General features: G+C 44.8%; 3 protein-coding genes across 7 annotated transcripts in view; 1 reads left to right on the top strand and 2 right to left on the bottom strand.

Annotated features, from left to right (window-relative positions):
* LOC102456427 (uncharacterized) overlaps positions 1 to 2,672 on the bottom strand; it is a 48,419-nt gene extending 45,747 nt beyond the window's left edge. Inside the window, exon 1 of one of the 2 annotated variants that reach the window (XM_025178694.3) lies at positions 2,229 to 2,672. The gene's annotated coding sequence lies outside the window, so the exon portion shown is untranslated. The remainder of the gene's footprint in view (positions 1 to 2,228) is intronic. The other variant, XM_075899559.2, reaches the window with a different exon arrangement.
* Positions 1 to 18,749, top strand: part of CHLSN (cholesin) — a 239,341-nt gene that overhangs the window by 92,782 nt on the left and 127,810 nt on the right. The window lies entirely within an intron of this gene.
* Positions 6,690 to 18,749, bottom strand: part of GPR146 (G protein-coupled receptor 146) — a 90,424-nt gene continuing 78,364 nt past the window's right edge. The window contains exon 4 of the transcript XR_001369228.4: positions 6,690 to 8,488. The gene's annotated coding sequence lies outside the window, so the exon portion shown is untranslated. The remainder of the gene's footprint in view (positions 8,489 to 18,749) is intronic.

Genomic DNA, 18,749 nt, shown 5'->3' with positions numbered 1-18,749 from the left:
CTACATCTCCTTAGATTATTTCCTTCCTTGCCTTTGTTCTCCTGTATTTATTTATAGTTCAACACCACTCTCATGTGGCTCTTCAGTCCACTGTTCCTCTGATTCATATTGTCTCTCCCTTTCCATTCTGCTTTTTTTTTCTTGGCACTATGTTACTCTAGTTTGATCTGTTATGCTTTGTGTGCTGGCAGTGAAGGTGTACGTGTCAGACTCCTGTTCTCTGAAGCACAGGCACACAGCTAATAAATTATCTTTCACTGCCGACAGATGGAGCAGAGCAATTCAATGTAATGCCCACGAGGCAATGCAGGACTGCAAGAAGTGAAAAGAAAACAGAGAAAAAGAGAGCCTGGACTCTAAAACCAATTTTTCCCGTGTTTGGTTACTTAAGCACCCAAGTCTTGGATCCTTGGCTTAATGGAAACTGGCACTTATTTAAAACCTTCAAAGGGGCACCTCTAAATTTGGGAATGATTTCCTTAGAAACAAGTCTATTTTGGTATAAAAAATTTAGGAGGAGAGTCGTCCTGCATTCTTTTTCCAACCACCATCAAAATTTCCTTTCATCCAACCAGAAATCTTTTGTGCGTAAGATTTCTGTGGCTACCAACCCTCAGTCCATGATGGGGCATGTGCAGTTTTAACTCCTGAAAGCAATGCAGTTTAGGTTTTCTAAATACAGTATACCCTGATTAGCTTTCCTACTACTTTTAGATTCTGCGATGTTAAAAAGTGGGGACAGAATTTATATATGAGGCAACAGCTGCTGTATAGTAAGATGATGAAACACTAAAATGTACAATAAGATGATAAAATACTAAAATATCCTACTGAAATTCTTCTCATCTTACAAGTCTTTGGGTTATATGAATAATTAAACCTTTAATACAAATATTTCAGGCTTGAAATTGTGGAATTTTGAATGTTTAACGAACCAGACCCTTCCATTTTAGAAAGTTTGTCAGTTTCTGTCCAACCAAAACTTTACATATTTAATTTTCTGGAATGTAAATGAAGCAGCGCTAACTCTTAACTTAGACTTTAATCAGTAAGGTTGACATGTTTTCTGTTTGTTTTATATAATACTAGAAGAATTACCCAATGTTACGTGGGTCCTTCAGGCAGAAGGCTGGTGGTATGGAGGGTGCAGGAGTTAGGGCAGAGCCTTGGGGAGGCAGAGGGGGCCTGGCAGGAGGCTGAAGGTGTGTTGGAGGGGGGTGAGAGTGAGCGTTGGGGGTTGAGGAGGAGCTCAGGGTGAGAGGGGAGACCCATCCGGTGGAGCTTTCTCTCTCCCCTAGTTGCCAGAGGTCTTCTCTCTTCCCCTAGCACCTCCCTGGCCTCCGGGGGCCTTCTCTCTCCCCACCTCCAGCACTGTGGCCAAAGGCCAAGGGGTGAAGGGTTTGGGATAGGCGGGCTTCTTACCTGATCTGGTGGCATGCCAGATGGCAGAGCCCCAGCCCTGTTGGCCATTCTTCTGGTGGTGCGTCTGGGCCCAGTGGTCTCTCTCCAGTATAGCTCCCCACTGCGGGCTCACTACCCTCACTGGCCAATCTCCATATTGTGTTCCTCCTCTCCTGTGCCCCTATCTTTCACGTCCCCTCTCTCTCTGTCCCTCCCTTTACATATTATGGAAAACAGCCCCATTCCTGGCACTTCCTGGATCTACCTCAAACCCAGATAATCTTGCCTGGCCTGCACCTATGCCCCACTCTGCTCACTCTGTGGAGTTTGGGGACATGAAAAGGGGGAGGTGGGCACCCTGACTTCAGTGCTCCCCTCCTACACTTCTTATGCCTGCACAGCAAGCAAGAGGTTCCCGGGGGGCAGCTCCAAAACGGAGGGCAGGAACAGCACAGCAGTGGGAGGAGTGGCAACTAAAGACAGCCTCCCAGCCAGGATCACCTGTGAGAGGCTCCAGGATCTATCAGTTGATCCCGATCTACTGGTTGGTGACCACTGATATAGATTTTCTGTTATGTATCTAAAAGTGCATGTTAATTCCTACTATTGAGAACATGGTCTGGATGCTTAGTCTCTAAATCTGTTTGTCTCAAATTCAGTTTCACAATTAAGCATTAGTTTTATGAAAGTATTTCCCAGATGGCTCACATTTTATTGCACTTTGTAGGGTCCAGATGATAGGAAAAATGATTTAATTTAAACATTATACATTGATCCTTTAGTGATGATTAAAATATTGCATATTTAAAACAAGGAAAAACACTTACCTCTGCAATGTTCCACAGATGCAACTGTCTGAGTCTTTCACAGTGAATACTGAGATGAAATATAATTACTATTAGGAAGAAGTAACACCTTTTTAGTACATATTCTGCTTTCTGTGTAAACGAAGTCGCTTCTTTGGTTGCCGTATTTCAAACTCAAAATCCCAGATAGTCGCAGACTGCAAAAACCTTCAGTTCTGCCGGGGAAATAGAACCTTGGTTTTAAGTAATTGAAACTATATACGTAGCATGTTTAGGAAACCAGTGGTTTCATCATGTGACTTTAAAGTTCAAATTTTCCTACGCAGTCCGATATTCTAGTAATGAGAGCCCCAAGCATTTCTGAGTATGTGAGGCCATCCAGTGGCTTATAATTCAGTTTTTGGATTTTTTTTTCTGTTCATAAAATGATCCTTCTCGTATTAGCCAACCTTTATAATTAAATTTGTAGCAGTGTAGTGGTTTATATAATAAAATATAATGAAAAAAGTCCAAGGGAAAAACAGAAAAAAATTAAACATCACCTTGCTTAAAATTAATTTAGAGTGTAGTCCTGCTTTCTGATTCATAGGATTCTGCTTTTTAGAAGGTCCGATAGTTTGCACATGTAATAGCTTATTTTCCAAGATCCAGTACAATACCCTCTAGGGATGTCATTGGTTAAATGGTTAACTGGTGAGCATCACCCTTATCTGGTGATGCTTACCAGTAACTGGATAACCAGCGGCCTGGCCAATTCAGGTAGGGGGCTGCTCCAGCCCGGGCAAGCCCACAGTGCCGCAGGTGGGAGGTGCTCTGGTCAGAGCGGTCCGCAGGATGGTGCATCAGACTTGTCCCTACCCGCAGCAGGCCAACCTGGTCTGAGCAGTCTGCAGTGTGGCAGAATGGGTGTGTGTTCCAGCATGGGCAGGGGGCTGCTCCAGCCCAGTCAGGTTGGACCGCCACCAGCCCCTTCCCACCTGTGGGATCCTGTTTAAGTGGCTAACCAGTGGCTAAACTTAAGATTTAACCAGTTAACTGATTAAATGAGATTTTACATCCCTAATGCCTGCTCTGTATTGGAGGACAGAATTTTGAGTCTTTAATGTGTTTTATCTCGGACAGCATCAGTGTTGTTAGTGTGTTTAAAATGTCAATTATAAATGGGAGAAAATAGGATTGGCTCATGACAGCCTATATAACCTCCTTGCTTAGAATTTGTTAGTCATAGAATCTTCCCTCAAATCAGTATGTACAAGAGGGAGAAATCCCAATCTTATGTGGTAGTCTTTTGAAAATCTGTAGTAGGCGCAGGGATTATGCAGGACCTAAAACTTTCACTGGACTGCATTTGGTCAGCACTATGCTTCTACAGTGCCCCTTATCTGGTCCATTTTATCATGCTTTAAAGAATCCAATTGAAAAACGGAGCCTGGACATTTTATATAGGGAAGCTGTATAGAACAAATTTTCTGTATTTAAAAAATGAATCACAAATTGTCTAGAGAAAGTGCTTCCTCGTCAATTTGTACTGTACCTGAAGTTTCGGTTCAGGACACTTTGGAATCTGTTTTAAATAGATCTCTGAAAATATACAAAGTGAGAGTACATGGGTCAAACTTCAGGTAGCGTGCTAAATAGTTTGTAGTAACTGAAACGTAGCCACTGCATCACCACTGGATGGTATGTCATCTACATTGGTGGTGCTCAGTGGGCATGTTTCTGCATTTTTTTAAAAACTCTACTAATTGGGTTTTCTTTTGATAGTATTAGCAGAAAGGTGACAAGGTAACTCAGACTATTGAAATGACTGTTGTAATAATTGCTCTCTTGGTAAGGGCTGATGGACGGATTGATCAAGGTAATAATTTGGCCCACTGGTCTTGGAGTTGGTGTTACTCGGGGTGCCTGGTGTAGTTCTTTCTGGAAATTCCAAGATCAGGGCAGGCTGCAAAAGGGACAGCGGATACTCTAAGACTGGTGGGTAACATTGAAGTTAATCTTTCCAACTAGTAACAAACTGTGCTTCTGATCCCCACACTGACTATCAAGAAGTAAAAAAAAAATCACACAACCCCCTTTTATTACCTTTGAGTTCTCTGGCTACAGTGAGAAGTTATTTTAAAACTCTGTTCACATGTACAAAATGTTCTTCTGACCCCAAACGACCAGCCACATTACCAGGTAGGTATAGATTTAGATGTTATCCAAAAATACCATGCTGACAGCCAATTAGTTAGTGTCTATAACTAAAAGTTTATAATAAAGAAAAAAGAACAAGACCTGAAAGAACCATTATGAATTGATCATCTAGTACAGTGGTTCCCAAACTTTTCGGCATCACACCCCCTTTTTGATTTTTGAGAAACCCTCATGCCCCCCCCTTCCCAAAAAAAATAGCAGCAAAACTTGGGGCGGGATTGATGGGGGTGTGTGGGGCTGGGTTGCCTCGCGTCCCCCCTAGAATTTCTTTACGTACCCCCTAAGGGGGCACGGCCCACAGTTTGGGAACCCATGCTCTAATATGTACCCCCTGTGTAATACAGGAATTAGAACTTCCCCAAAATAATTCCTAGAGTATATGTTTTAGAAAAAATTCTAAGCTTGATTTAAAAATTGTCAGTGATGAATAACCCTCCACAATTCTGGTAAATTGTTCCGTTTGTTAATTACTTTCACTGTTAAAAATTTGCAGTCCGATTTTGTTTTGCTTCAACTTCTAACCATTGAATTTTGATGTACTTTTTTCTGTTAGGCTGAAGAGCCAGTTATTAAATATTTAGATACTTAAGACTATAAAGTCACCCCATAACCTTCTGTTTGTTAGACTCAAAGGATGTGTTTACACAGCAAAGAAAAATCCACGGCTGACTCAGGCTTATGGCTTGGGTTGGGGGACTATTTCATTGCTGTATAGATTTCCAGGCTTAGACTGGTATCTAAGCTCTGGGACTCTCCCATCTCATGGGGTCCTAGAGCTCAGGCTCCAGCCAGAGCCCTTGAAGTCGACACAGTAGTGAATTGACCCTGTCATAGCCCGAACCCTGGAGCCCAAGTTAGTTAGTACGGGCCAGCCACAGGTGTATAGTTGCAGTATAGATATCCAGTCAGCTCAATCTATTTACCTTTTTCAACCAAGATTATTGATCTTGTCAAAACGATATTAATTTAGTTGACAGGATCTATTTTCCATAAACCTATGTTGATTTTCATTAATTACATTACCCTCCTTTAATTTTTATAAAGTTTGTCTGTCAGCTGCTCTGTTATCTTGCTAGTATGTGTAGGAATCTTGATCAGTGCCAATGGTTCCATCAAGAATGAAAATAAAAGGAGATGTGCTTTAGCTGCAAATAATGTACAGAATTGGATGAGATTGTGGACTGATAAAAACATATTTGGTACCCGAGTGAACTTGTATCAACATACTAATGGTATTACTCAGTGGTCTAGACGTAGTTACATTAAGGAAACAGACATCAGAAGGTTGGAGGCAGTAGGGATGAGAGTTCATCAGGAGATGGCAGGTACAAAGAATCATTTTTAGACAAATGAAGAACTTAGGAAAGTTTGAGTAGCTGCCAGGCTTGCGCCCGATGCTATGCCTCTACTTTTTAAATGTACAGGCAGTCCCCGGGTTACGTACAAGATAGGTACTGTAGGTTTGTTCTTAAGTTGAATCTGTATGTAAGTCAGAACTGGCGTCCAGATTCAGCCGCTGCTGAAACTGACCGCCAGTTCTGACTTACATACAGATTCAACTTAAGAACCCCAAGTCAGCTGCTGCTGAAACTGATCAGCCGCTGATTCCAGGAAGCCCGGGGCAGAGCAACTGTGCCTCGGGCTTCCTGTAGTCAGCGCTGGTCAGTTTCAGCAACGGCTGACTTGGGGACGCCTGGGGCAGAGCAGCTGGGGTGCTGCTGGGTTGCTCCAGTAGCGCGGCTCCTTGGCGCTACTGGACCAACCCAGCAGCACCCCAGCTGCTCTGCCCCAGGCGTCCTGATTCAGCCGCTGCTGAAACTGACCAGCAGCGGCTGAATCAGGACGCCTGGGGCAGAGGACTGGGGTGCTGCCGGGTTGGTCCAGTAGTGCCCAGAGCGGCGCTGCGGGACCAACCGGCAGCGCCCCAGCTGCTCTGCCCCAGGGTCCACAACAAAAGCCTGGTCTGCTGGGGGGGGGGGGCAAACTAGCTGCGCGCGCCCCCCCCCCAGCAGATCAGGGACACGGGGAACAAAGCCGCAGCGGCGGGGTGCCTCGCCTCTGAGGCTTTGCTCTGGCGCGGGACCATCTCCAGCAGACCAGGGGCACCACAAGCAAACCCTCCAGGGCTGCTGCTTTGCTCCCGATGCCCCTGGTCTGCTGGAGACGGTCCCTAGCAGACCAGAGGCACCGGGAGCAGCTTTTCTCTCCCCGGAGGTCAAGGTGGCTGACCACTGCCTGTGAGCTCCGGGGCGAGAAAGCCCCGTTCGTAAGTGTGGATCCGACATAAGTCGGATCCGCGTAAGTCGGGGACTGCCTGTATTAAGAGTCTTCAGGCTCTTAATACATTTAAAAAGCAGAGCTGCAGTGGGGGGAAGGAGGGGAGGGAGACAGGGAGCGAGCCGGGACAGCTGATTCCCAGTTTGCTCCTAGTCTCCCTAGCTGTGCCTCTGCCTCCCCGGTCCCCCCAGACACTACTGGGGGGAACCAGCTTTTAAGCCAGCTCTTCCCCAGCACCTGATCCCCTCACCCCTTGCTGTCTCTCTCTAATAGAGGCAGCAAAGCGGGGGAAGCTACTAGTCAAGTCTACTTGACTACCGGATAACTAATTGGACTACCTGATAAGCTTGCTTACGTCCCTACATCAGATGCCAAACAAAATAATGCAAATGCAACTATAGTTACAGAACTAGAGACCAAACGATCCACTAGATGGCACAACATGGTTTGAATGGATGTGACCAGGCTGGGATTAATGGAGGACTGGGCTTTGACAAGAATGAATGGCGATGAAGATGCTTTGAGATTAGAAGAAGATAGTTTAATACACTGTCTCTGAAAACTTAGTCATTACAAAAATATACCATAAGTTTTGAGTTACCGTATAGAATAGGGTTTATTAGTAAATTGTCATATGAGAGCAATAACATTTCCAATACTCTGCAGTTGATTTCAGATAGATGATAGTAAGTTGCACTTTATATTTTCAGGCGCAATATAAATATTAACTAATTCTGAGAAAATTCCTAAAGAAAGAAAAAACTCAGTAAGGGTACACCTATACAGCAGGACTAAAGTCAAATTAAGCTACGTAACTTCAGCTACATCAATTGCATAGCTGAATTTGAAATTGCTTAATTCAGCAGGAAGTTGAAGGAAGAACAATCTTCCTTTGACTTCCCTTATTCCTTGTAAAATGGGGGTTATAGGAGTCAGAGTGCGAAGTTTTCCAGCTCACCATTATTTTGAAATAAAGGCTTGTAGTGTAGATGCACACTATATTATTTTGGAATAATGTCAGTAATTCCAAAATAATGCTGCTGTGTAGACATATCCTAACTGAGATGTTACCAACTTCTGTGAGATCACAGAATAAGTCAGTGGTAGTGGTACAATGAGATACCAGAAGATCTTGAATCCTAACTCCATGTTTATTTCCCTAAACCACACTGCTTCCCATAAAGATAGCTGCATTTCTTGGGTGCTGAGTGTATACTGATTCTAGAGCATTTCAAACAAATCAGACTTGCAAATCTGTGATAAGGGTAAAGACCTTTGAACAGAAATACCATAATCAGTATAAATTTGCATGATGCATTACATTTCATGAACAATTAGTCACTGTAACTGTTGTATCACATTAACATTGGAAACTGAAAGAGGATGAGATAGAAATTGTCATTCTTCTCAGCTGTGTTTTCCCTTAAATCAGTAAATCAGCTCAATATGATTTATTTTAATTATCACAGGATGCAGTCATCTGACTACAGTAAAAGAACAAACTTTATTACTCTGTTGTAGATACAAAATGGGCTGAGTACTTTTCAAAAGATGATGGCTAAGAAGCTGTATGACTAGGATGATGCATGACTTTAGTGTTATGTTGAATAAATGAATAACTCTCTTGAGATATGTAGGACTAATTGTTAGCATGGATATTTTTGGTAGAGTGGAGGCAGGTGAGATTGAAGTTGCAGTAGTTAAGCAGTTGTCAGGTTCGGTGGTAATTATTAAAGCTCTGTAGATTGCAGGTGATTTAGAATTCCAAACAGTGTAGAAGGCAAATAGCCAGTTGTAGCTGAGATCTGATAATTAAAAAAAATATCATCTTGTTATTCATATGGCAAAATAAATGGAGCATAAAAACATAGTTTATATTATTCTAATTAAAACAGACTTGCTACATTTGTTCTCTGTACTTCGATTTCAGACAATCATGTCTTTAATTGTTTGATCTGACTGATGATGATGTCTGAGAGGCAGATCAGAATCTGTCAATGGCACTCTCCTTTATGACATTACACACTATCATCAGATCAGAGAGACACTGATCACGTCCCTTACCTTGAGTTACAGCTTAGTATGGCTAGTTAAGAATAAAATAATGAAGCCTGCTGTCTCTCTATGCTCATTTACTTAAAAGAGGATGCAGTTGTGCATATTCGGTAAACCAACAGAGATGGAAAATTCTGACTTGTTGCTGTACTCCAATCTTTTGTGGTCTGTAGTTGTCCCTGTTAATTTGCTGAGCAAAGTGAGGCCTAACACTCAGCCTTATGGCTTATCTTTGTCTTCCAACCTACACCAAACAGGCATCCTCAAGTTTGAGAGATGACCAAGACAGGCAGCAAGGTTATGGATATGATTAGTGTTGGATGACTAGCTCTAAATTTTTGTAATTAAGTGGCTAACTCTTGCCTGGAATGCATGAGAAATAGGAATTGCTCTTCTCCTTCCCTAGGCTGCTTTGCCAATTACTGCTGTTTATTTAACATACCTTATATTCCTGCTCTTTTGGGGCGTCAGTATAATTAAGGACCACTGTGCTTATGTACTACCATAGCCTTAGAGTTTTCCATGGCCTATGGTGACCAACTTTTCAAAAAGACAAAAATAGGACACATGGAGGCACCCCAAACATAGTTTTCTTCTTCTTCTAAGGCCACAAACCCGCTTCTCTTCCATCTGAGGCCTTGGTCATGTCAGAAGCTGAAGCTGGGCTGTGTTAAGAGCCATTTAGGAAGCCTGAGCCACTGTGGGGTGTTCTGGACTCTGTATTGGGCTGGGATGCCCTAGAGTGGCCTATGTCCCCAGCTCTTGTGGCATGCCACCTAGGGCTGGTGGAGGATATGAGGCTCCCAACAGTGACTCAGGCTACCTGAGAAGTTCTTACCAGAGCCCAGCTCTGACTTCCAGCTGGACCGGGGGCAGGGCTTCAGGGAGAGAGGAAGAGGCAAGGCAAGGCCCTGTGGCAAAGAGGGTGGCTAAGGCCCATCTCAAAACACAGACACACACAATAAGAGAGAGAGTGGTACTGCAGAGAATCTGGGACAAAACCTGTCCTGGAGTCATTCAGATCAGCCAAGGACCTGAACTGCATTTTGGGACCGTCCTGTACAATTTGGGGTGAGTGGTCAGCCTACAGCTGCCATAAATTTCATAATGTCCTGTAACAAGTAACAAGTGCTACATTCCTGACTGAAGAGAAGCCTGGAGATATTTCACTAACTTATTTTTAATAGGTTGTGAATGTGTTTTGCCTATTTTCACTTTCTTTTTAACTACTAAGGCTGCTATTTAATCAGAGAGAGGAAGGAAGATAAAACTACTACAATAATAGATTAAGGGGATAAACATGTATGAGTTGTCTATGTGCCAAGAGATTGCCATGCTGGTGCTTTCTTTTGACTGCTTTATCTGATTGAGTAGTGGAGAAATGTTGTTCAGTGGAATCATTTGCTGACCAAGTTTCATCAATCCTGTTTCAGAAAACTATTTGCTATCCAATTCAGTCAGGTATTCAAGAATATGATATTACACCTATGGTTACTGTATGCACCATTTGTGCACTGATTTAATCACAGTGTTTTATGAACCAGTGTAATTAAATTCATGCAGATGACATGTGTAGACACACATTCAGAATTGAGTGCCCGACATAGATTTAGTGTAAATCTGTAAAAATATTACGTAAGCTAAATTGACTATTGACTCTCTAAAGCAGTTTGAGTTTCCCTTCAAGGGAGATTCTGTCAAGCACTCTGTCACCAGCAGTGCCCAGCACTAGATGCTTCAAAGGAAAGTGCAAGAACACCCTGAATCTTTTGGATTAATGGTTTTTAATTGATATCTCCCTCTAAATAAGTAAGTTGGGTTAAATAGTTTACTGTTATTTATTCAAGCTCTTTCCATGAAATCCATCTGTCTTTTAAGGTTTGTTCTCTCTCTCTCTCTCTCTCTCTCTCTCTCTCTCTGATCTGATCTGAAATGTCTGCCTGTGAGTCTGTTTGTTCAAGAACTCCTACTAAATGGTAAGAGCTCTGACCACCAAATTTGGCATATAGATTCCTCTTATACTATCTTAAGCAAGGCCAGGGTTTGATTGTGCCAGGAAAATGGAAATAGGACTGTTTACCAAAACAATGGAAAGGAAGTGAGCAGAGAGGAGGGGTGTTATATTCACAGTGACCACTGGGGATAGTGAGCATAGTGGACAGCTAAGTGACCATTGAGAGCAACATCACGAGCCAAGAGATGGGGACAGGGCTCCGCATATGACCAGTCTGGTCACCATCCATAGTTAAGGTTCCTGTACTGGTGCTAGCCAGGCCTCCCTCTCCCTGTTCTGGCCCCCAGACCTCACAGCACAGGGCAGTCCTTTCAAACTGTGGGGCCCTATGCAACTGAGGGTCCCTCCCAGCTTCTGCTGGGGTCTGGGGCTTCCCCATTCTTCCCCTGTGCAGCTGCTAAGGGAACCAGAAGCTTCCCCCTCCCCCTATGTGGCACCTCAGTGGCTAGTATTGGGATTCCTTCCCACCCCCATGTGGCTCCTACGGAGGATTCCCTCGCTCTCCTCTGCCCTTCCCATCCCCACTTACTGGGATGCGGGAGCTTCCTTAGGCTGAAGCAGAGCTGCAGAGGCTGGGGGCTCCTCTCTGCCCATGTCTGTTAGCAGGGAACCTTCTTCTGGCCGATGGCAACACATGTGGCTGAGGCCAGGGAGAAGCCCTGCAGCATCTGCAGGCATACAAGCCCACAGGGCTGCATGGGGGCACCCCAACAGCTGGCTGGCTATGTGCCCTATGGCAGCCCTGGGGAGCCTCCCCCAGGTACAGCAATGTGGCCCTGAATGCCTCAGGGAATCCCCACCAGCACCACCATTTCCATTGTGGGTGCCCTCAAGGATCCACTGCCACGCCAACAGTACTATCCCCGCCACCACAGGTGGCCATGGAGAGCCCCCCACACTTCTCAGCCCCCTGCGCTGAGTCCTTTCTCCAGCCCAAACCCTCACTTCAGCCTCCCCACAACCTCTGCCCTGAGCCACTCCTCACCAATGAACCCTCACTTCAGCTCTTCCCCACACCAACCTTCTGCCCTCAGCCCCTCCTCACCCTAAACCCTAATTCCTGCACGCCCCAACCCCGTGCCTGAGCCCGTCTTCACCCCCAACCCTGACTTCTGCACCCCCACAGCCTCAGCTTCCTGCCCAGAGCTACCCCCGATCCCTCACTCTAGGTGCCCCCCCAAATCTCTGCACTGAGTCCCTCACCCCTAAACCGCATTCCTGAGCCCCTCCTCATTCTGCAACTCTCTTCCCTGATTCCTACACCCTCCACCACCTGGCCAGAGCCTACCTCCTGCCTTGACTCCTGTACCACCTGCCTGCATGGTCCCTTCTCCCCCGATCTCCCCAACTCGGCTCCAACGCAAAGCCAGCAGCTGGAATGAGTGGCCATGGGCCAGATCCGGGCAACACCAAGTACGTTTACTAGTTCAGCTCACGTTTGCAACAGCAATGTGTGTGTCCTCCTGCTTAAAATACTTCCTTATTTTCATTCACTCCCATGAGAGCTTGTAGTCAAGAGTTCCTTATTATGTGTCTAAAGGAGTAGTATACTGGCTTACAGCAGTTATGCTCAAATGATGCCTGCTCTGTATATATGTGTGTGTATATTTGCATTGTCTGTGTTTTTAAAACCCACAGTAGTATGAGCCCTGGCTTTATGCAAGGCCTCTTCCTTATGTTTCTTTCTGACTGGTTTCTGTGCTTACGCAGCACCTACTTTTGGAGATCCAGATGTACTGTAGTATTTTAATCAGCAATTATTCTTTGGCTAGAATAGCTCTAATATATGGAACTTCCTCTCAGAAGAAGTAATCTATCAGTCTCTTTTTAAAAAACAAATTAAAACGTACACCTTTTTTTCTAATGGTGTGTTTTAACATGATTGCTGTTGAACTTATAATATTTATTACTGTCCTCTCTGTCCCCATTTAGCACCTTTGTCTTCTCTTTGCTTCCTGACTTTAACTAATAGTGCATTTTTATTATTTTAAATATATTGCATAAGACCTTGAGTTCCCACAGTGGGTGGGAATTGGGAGGATTTACTTTAGAAACACCTCGTTAGTAGTTCCTCTTTCTGTTTTGTTTCTCAGAACATTTCATTTAACTACTATAGCAATATGATCTGGTTATTTCCAAATGCCCATGTAACCTCTTAGGAGGGGTATTTCAAGGCTTGAACTTGCTACAATGATCATGTTGAAGGAAGTCGTTACAGCAGAGTTGCTTCCCAACATAATTAAGTAATATGTGGTCCTGTAGTTGAGATGTAACTTTATTTCAACAGTTTGTCTTTGTTCAAGCATGTAGCACAGTTTTTGCTCAGCTGTGTTTTCCAACAACTGACTTCCTTGATTACCTTGTTACAAATGAGCCTCTCCTAATTTCAGTGAAGTGGAAAACCACCTTAGAGGCATTAATCACAGCTCTACTAATGGAGCTGATCTGTCGACTGTAGATTGCCAACTATCTAGGATTGCCCTGGAGTCTCCAGAAATTCAAGATTAATCTTTAATTAAAGATTATGTCATATGATGAAACTGCCAGGAATATGTCCAACCAAAATTAGCAACCCTACTCCATTTACATGTCAGTCTATAGTTGATGGGAATCTAGTGTAGAATATTTTAACAATTTGCTATAGTAAAATACTTTTATTTTTTAATTATAACTGCTATAGTGAACTGTAAGACTATTCAACAAGTGGAATTTCTAGAGTTTTCACTCAAGGCTTTGCTATTACTTTGTTGTAATTCTCGAATTAATTTGAATATTGTTTAAAATACTTCTTATTAATACTGAAACAAAACATGTTTAAAAAAGGCTCATTCTCTGTAATTTGCCAACTAATTTCAAAAAGCAACAGATTGTGTCAGTTTCAACATGAGTTTTAACAGGATAAAATTGTCAAACCTGGATGCCCTAAAATAAGACTTCTAAATTTGTGTTTCAGTAGCTAAATGAAATGGGTTTAGTTTTTCAAGGTAAGGAACCCCTGCACCTCCTGTTGTCTTCATTGGGGTTTGTGAGTATTTGGCACCTCTGAAAATGAGGCCACTTCTTGTTTTGGGGGAGGGGAATATGCATTTAGAAGGCTGATTATAGTCCTCCAGATTTGAAATTTTTAGCCATAATGTTAAATAAAATTAGTCAGTTATTGGACCTGACAGAATTCAACTTCGTATTTTGCATTCTGTAAAGCTCCCTTCTCTTTTCTCCCACCAGCTTCATAGTCAGAACTCCAAGTTGTTATTGATCCTCCCCACTGCTGTTTTTACTTAATCTTCTCTATAATAAGCCAGCAAATGCTTTAAAATCTAGAACAGATTCACTTGACTCTTGTCAGTGTTTGGTGTCAGTTTCAAAAAACTCTTAGCGATAAACATGGTTTTAAGTACATTTTTGTTGTTTAAAACTACAGCTCTTATGAGAACCTAATACATTCAAAATCACCTTCTGGTTGTGACATGCACTAATGTAGGAGCTGCACCTGCTAGAATTAAAGTTAATAAACATAATCTCAAAAATTCTGAAAATACTTGTTGATATAATTAAAGATGTTGGTGCTTAAAGCCAGAGAAAAGAGCAAGGGAATGATGATTGCTTTTCAGGTGCAAAATATGTAATTGAACAAAACAGAGAGAAGAAAAGTTATATTTCCAGATTTTATGCAGGTATTACAAATAATAAATCATTGAAAATAAAAAAAGGAAAATGCTTCTTTTAGCTCTTTTTTCTATACATGCAAAAATAACATTTAGAATATGTTAAAATGCTTTGAATTGTGGACAATGGAAAAATTAAAATTAAAAGTCCAGCAGGAGATACTTCACATTTGCTACATGGCAATCTAATGTTGTAGTAGTTTGACATAAAATCGATTGCTGTTACTCGTAGATTAGGGTTGCCAGGTGTCCTGTTTTGAACCGGACAGTCTGGTATTTGAGCTTTCTGTCCAGGAAACAAATTGAAAAAATACTGGACATATAAATGTCTGGTATTTTCTAATTAAGTTTTATTATTATCATGAGTATCAGTATGTAGTTGCGTACTGCCTGGCTGGTAGACGCAGTGTGTGCGTGTCTACTAGCCAGGCAGTATGCAGCTATATAGTAGAGAGGAGGGGAGCGGGGTCAGGGCGGTATGGAATCCCCAGGGCCGGACTTGCCTATGTGCCCTGCCAGGACCATGCACGGGACGGGCAGCGCCCTGGGATCTGCATGTGCCTGGGCCAGCCCCGCTCACTACCGGCTGGTTCCCCCTCCCCTCCCAGCCAGCCCTACTCCCCTCGACCCCCTCCCAGCCATCCCTGCTTCCCGCCAGCCAGTTTCTTCCCCCAATCTCCCCGGGCCAGCCCCGCTCCCCTCAACTCCCTCCTGGCCAGTCCCGCTCCCCGCCGGTCAGCCCCGCTCCCCCCTCACCAATCCCCTCCCAGCCAGCCCCTTCCCCCCAATCTGAGATCAAGTGTGTCCGGTATTTTTTTGAAATCATCTGGTAACCCTACTGTAGATGAATGTGGCATTTTATAGTAAAAGTAGCAATAATTTGTACTAATTAAAAGCTTTGCAAAAATTAAACTTTATAGCACATATTTGGTAGGAATATGATAGTGTACATGGGCTCATCAATTAACCTGCATGGTTATACCCAGACACTCCCTCTTTCCCGCTGCTGCCTCTGTATCAGAGGCAGCAGTGCTGGGGAAAGGCAGGTGGGAGCTGCAGCAGCCAGCTTTTAAGCTGGCTCCCCACGCATACCAGCTCCTGTGGGGCCATCCCTCTTTTCCTGTTACCTCTGTATTGGTGGGGCTGGCATTAACCAAGCAGGGATGGAGGGGCGAGTGCTGGAGCGCTCCTGGGGAAAAGCTGGGCCCTGTGCTCAGCAACTCCTCCCCTACCTTCCCAGAGTTTCTGGACTGCTGCAAATAGCTCATTTGCTGCACTCAATCTCAGAGAGGGATGGGGAGGAGCCAAGGAGGAACATTCGGGGATTGAAGTGGGGTGGCTCTGGAGTCTTGCAGCCAGGAGTTGGGAGTACAGGCCAGTGTGGCTGGCCGTGGGGGCTGGGAGTACAGCCTGGCCATGGAGCCCTGCAGCTGCCCTCCCTCTTCCCCCAAGCATTCTTTCCCCCTTAACCCTGCTTGGTTAATGCCAGTCCCTCTGCTGCTGCCATAACAGAGCCCCGCAGTCAGTGGAAGCAGGGGGGCTGGCATTGACTTGCCCTACTCGGGCATATTCCCTGGTTCGGGACTGGTCAGTTCCCAGGGGTGCCAGACTTGGGAGTTAGAAACCTGTATGATGTACTCCGATTGTCTTTTTGGTGTGTACCAATGGAGATGGAAATTTCAACAGATAACACAGGATTGCTCATCTCAAAAAAGCTTTTCATATATTACTTAATTTGTTCATTGAGTGCTGGCTCTCTTATATAGATTAACAGAATAGAGATTCTCCATCCCAGGGATACACCGAGGTCTTGAAGGGAATACTCAACTAGATAGGTGCCTAGATATACAACGGGCTGCATATAAGGCTGCACAAAATCAGTATAATCTAAAATTTCATGCAGCGGATGACTTGTTTATATTGCTCTATATATTATACACTGAAATGCAAGTATAATATTTATATTTCAATTAATTATATAATTATATGATACAAATGAGAATGTAAGCAATTAATTCTTCAGTAATATTACGCTATGACACATTTTTATGTCTGATTTTTTTAAGCAAGCAGTTTGTGAGGTGAAACTTGGAATATGCAAGACAAACCTGACTCGTGAAAGGGATATAATAGTTGGAATGATTGAGAACCTCTGTAGTAGGGAATGGCTTTTAATTTACTGCTTGGAAATTAGGACATTTTTCCTTCATGAAGAAAAATATATCCTGCCATTGATGATCTGGGTCCATTTAGCCTTAATCCAGGTCTCACTGAAAATCAGCTGGATTTAGGCACTTACATACATAAATCACTTTTGAAATTGAGAGTTAGGGTAAAAATGTAAAAAATGATTAAGCAACTCAGGTCCCATTTAAAAAAATCTTTGGCATTTAGGCTCCTAATTTCTGTTGACTTTCAGCGAGAGTTAGGCCTGAGTTATTGAAGCACCTTTTAAAGTTTTACCATCCATCCCTTGTGAATTACAGCTACTTTTCATTTGCTTTCTGTATCAAATCTATATAAAAATCAGAAAGAAGGCTTAAGAAAATAATTGTGACTATATTTTCTGACACTTATGTTCTTAACTGTTAATGATAGATATTTTGTTGAAGTACTGTACTTACTAATGGGGGTGAGATAGCCGGAGGCACCCTTTCTCTCTTAGGTGATGTTATCAGCCTTTTGAATGGCATGTGTTATAAGCCTGAGCCTGGGACAGGAACATCATTGCCCGCTGATCCGGAAGAGGAAGTGCCCTCTATGACCCCTTGGTGGATGGGTTCAGCCACACCTAGCCCTGCCCACAGGAAGTCAGAGGGCAGGTCTGGGGCTATAAGAGCCACAGGTTCAGTCGTAGCCAGGCAGCTGAGCTGAGCAGATGCCTGGCCCTGGCTCCCGCAGTGTAGGCCTCAGCCACGCTGCCCCCAGCCCGAGAACTGGGTTGGGCCGCCTGGACCCAGGGCTGGATTACCCAATAGGCAGACTAAGGACGTGCTTAGGGCACCAGCAAAGCAGGGGCACCCAAAAAAAAAGAGAGAGATTTTACGGTATAGTATTGTTTTTATTTTGAATTACATATGGGGGGCACCATAATCTTTTCAGTGCTTAGGGCCTCTAAAGGTCTTAATCCTGCCCTGCCTGGACCCCTGCCAACCTCAGAGCCCTGGCCCGGACTGTGGAGACATCGGCCACCGCCCGAACCCATGCTGATCCCACCGGAATCCTTGCTGGGCACCGACGACTGGGCTGGCTCACCTGGAGCCCTGCCTGAACTGGAGCCCATGGACACTCTGCCAGCCCCACTGTTGCCCGAGGATCCACCAGAATCGGGTAGGCCCACAGGGGGCGTAGAAAGTGGCCCAGGAACAGCCGACCCTGTGACGGCTGAAGAAATGGAAGTTGGGTGGGCAGCACTCTGTGGTTTGGACCCCCTGCTGACCCACCAACCTGGATGTCGCATTACGGCCTGGAGCCCCGCCAGTTCAGTGGCTGTCCCCTTGCCACTGTTAGGGCCCTGGGCCGGGACGTGGTGGAGTAGGGAGGGCCCACATCCCCCTTGCTACTCGTCCCCGTCCTCCCTCCCCGTCCCCCCGTAGAGCCAGAACCCCTGCGCTTGTCGGCTCTCCCAGAGTGAGGAGACCCGACTGCCTGTCTGGTTGGGACCCAGCCAAAGCTTTGATAGACACTTGTCGCCCTGACCCAAGGCTGCACCTTAACTGTGAACTGGTGACTATTTGTATTAATCCCGTGTCCGTCGCCCCTGCCTTGACCCCGGGTGGGGCCTCACAAACTATCACTCGGCTGAGGCATGCTTCACGGACTTGTGGGCACTTTAGGGAATCAGCGGTGCCCCACCCGCTGATGTAGGACCCTTTTACAGCATGTTAAATTCTTCCATAGTGTGTAAGGCTCACCTTGCAGTAGGGATGTGGTAAGCATTGCTCTAACCAGGTAATGCTTGCCGGTTTGATTAACTTGTAGGGGCTGGAGCAGCTGCTCTTGCCCCGGTGCCCTCTGCAGGCAGAGGCTGCTCCGGCCAGCCAGCCAAAGCAGCTCCAGGCTGTGGTGGGCCTGGCCCAGCCCCCCTGCTGCAGGTTACATGCTGGCTGCCCAGGAGTGGCACCAACTGCAGAGCCCTCAGTAAATACACCAGCAGCTCTTGCCGGCTCTGCTCCTGGAGAAGTGGCTTCCCTGCGGCAGCAAAACTGCCTCCTCAGGAGAGGCGCCAGCAGCTGTTGCTGGCTTTGCTCTCAGGGAGGAGCCAAGAGCAAAGCCATTGGCCCTGCAGTGGAAAGCTTATTTAAGCTGTATACTGCAGAGCCCCAGCATGTA

This window comes from Pelodiscus sinensis, chromosome 15, assembly GCF_052426305.1.
Source record: "Pelodiscus sinensis isolate ZL-2025 chromosome 15, ASM5242630v1, whole genome shotgun sequence".
NCBI classification, from domain to species: Eukaryota; Metazoa; Chordata; order Testudines; family Trionychidae; genus Pelodiscus; species Pelodiscus sinensis.
This window is presented reverse-complemented; position numbering and strand designations above follow the sequence as displayed.